The sequence below is a fragment of the Bactrocera neohumeralis genome, chromosome 2 (assembly GCF_024586455.1).
Source record: "Bactrocera neohumeralis isolate Rockhampton chromosome 2, APGP_CSIRO_Bneo_wtdbg2-racon-allhic-juicebox.fasta_v2, whole genome shotgun sequence".
NCBI lineage: Eukaryota > Metazoa > Arthropoda > Insecta > Diptera > Tephritidae > Bactrocera > Bactrocera neohumeralis.
The window spans coordinates 1-2,253 of record NC_065919.1 but is presented as its reverse complement, the minus strand read 5'-3'; the positions used below and the strand labels follow the sequence as shown (position 1 = coordinate 2,253).

General features: G+C 32.0%; 1 long non-coding RNA gene across 1 annotated transcript; it reads left to right on the top strand.

Annotated features, from left to right (window-relative positions):
* The first annotated feature begins 1,434 nt into the window (after positions 1–1,434).
* Positions 1,435–2,247, top strand: LOC126767602 (uncharacterized). Its single transcript, XR_007669128.1, has 3 exons — positions 1,435–1,658; positions 1,714–1,990; positions 2,076–2,247. It is a non-coding gene; the product is annotated as an uncharacterized LOC126767602 (long non-coding RNA).
* Positions 2,248–2,253: the final 6 nt, after the last annotated feature.

Sequence of the window (2,253 nt, the reverse complement as noted above, 5' to 3'; positions counted from 1 at the left end):
ACAATACCGATGACGATAAAATTTTTGTTTTCAATATAGCGTAGGTCGTAAGCACGCGGAAGTTAAATTCATTGTGATCCCAAACGCTTACGTTCGATCCCTGAAATTCATGAAACTCAATTTTTTTTATTTTATTAATTAGAACTTTAAGTTATTTTTATAGCATATTTTCCTTACTGGGATAGTTAAAACAATTCAGAAAAATCGAAAGAACATTCAAGTGCTGAACACATAGAGGGCGACAGACTGCAAGCGACATGTGTCAAATATTAAAATACACACGTTCTTATGGACACAGTTATGTAGCTGTACAGCTGCCTCAATAACTGTGTCCTTAAGAACCTATGTATTTTTATATTTGACAGATGTCGCCTGCAGTCTGTCGCGCTCTATGTGTTCCGGGCGTTATACGAACTTATGTCAACAAATATGACAAACACCCTCATGTTAATATATACTTATCTACATACATATGTATGTATGTATGTACAGATGTAAATGTACACTAATGCTTATTTTTTTTTACTTCACATCATGATTCAAATAATGATTAAGTTCTTCTCCGGAGAACATAAATATGTCCGGAGAACATGTATGTACATATGTATATACATAACTATGTCTTCTGTCTTCTCTTTTGCTTTTATTCAGAATAGAAAACAGCGAGTTTTTCTCAATACAAATCAATCGATATACTTATGTACATATGTATGTACATAATCAAAACAATAGTCTTAGTTGAAACGCCCAATATTTAGTGCTTACTTACATACATATAACCCTATATCTAGCTCGATTAGTTTTAGGTGATACAATCAACAGTTAGGGGATCAAAACTTCTACTTTGTAACAATATGTTGCTACTTATGTACATACATACATATTACATATCCCTGGCTTGGATTCTTGCAAGTTGCTAGAGTATAAAATGTTCGCTTACACCCGAACTTAGCCCTTCCCTACTTGTTTTTGTTTGTTCCTTTTCAGTAATAAGTATGTATTACTATATCTACTTACATATAATTACATGTAATACCATGCAAATTCTCGCAGTACGAATAGATAGATTTACACGTAAAATGAGTTTTGTTACACGTTTTTTTTGCTCGGATTATTTTTTAAATTGGCCCTGAGTTTTATATGAAAATGTTTTTACACGGTTTTTGTTTGCACGAGTAATTTACTGTCCCACTACTACTGAGTTTACGCAAGTTATACAAATGATTTTAATTTTGATAATTAATTTTCGTTTCATTAGTAAGCATGCCGCACATACTTTTCTATTCATCTACATACATACATACATACATATATACATATGTACATATGTATATGTACATACATATATGTATATGTATATACATATATTGGAGTGCCTGTATGCATCCAAGGTATTCTCACAATATTGTTTCAGTATTTTACATTCGATTTTATAGTAGTTTGTTTAGTATTCACTTCACTAAAATTTATCTGTACAAATTTATTTCCAACCACTCAATACTACTTTTTGCGCCCGAAATGGTCGAGTGCATTTAATACCCGACTACTATTCAACGGTTCTTGGGTTAAAACACAACCATGGCAAAAAACACAAATATTTTATGTTTTTTTCGACAGAAGATGTCACATCTATCAGTTGTTTGGAGACGCCAAAATATGTACATATATAAAATTATATTTCTAAAATAACATATAAAGCCACACTTTAAATAGCAAGGAAAAGTTAGCCGAAAATTGAGAAAAACATTTATTCTTCGCTTTCATCACATCATTTAATAACGCTTCAAATACATCCATACAATGTGTTTCCACTAAACAAACACGGTTTATCGAAAAACTAGTTGTGCGTCAAACAGCAAGCAGTTCAGACCTCGTAATAATTGTTAAATTATTGAGAGGCAAATAAAAGTGGACATTCATAGAAATTTTGAAAATTTTAAGCTAAAAAGGATGACAACCACTTTCAATATCAACGGTTGTAAATACAACGGTAATTGTAAAGCCTATAGCTTTGTATTTTTGTTGTTGGTGATTTTTACTTTAACTAATTTTACTTACATACTTCGTCATTTCAGTAAATCTTATAAATTTTCCACCAGACATCACTCTTAATACTTTTATACGGGAATATGTGCAGTTAACGGCTACCAAATACATGTGTTTGGAAGGAGGATGCGGCGTTTGTGTATGTGTCATTAAAGGTAAACAACCCGTCAGCGGAGAAACCCGTACATGGGCTGTTAACTCAGTAAG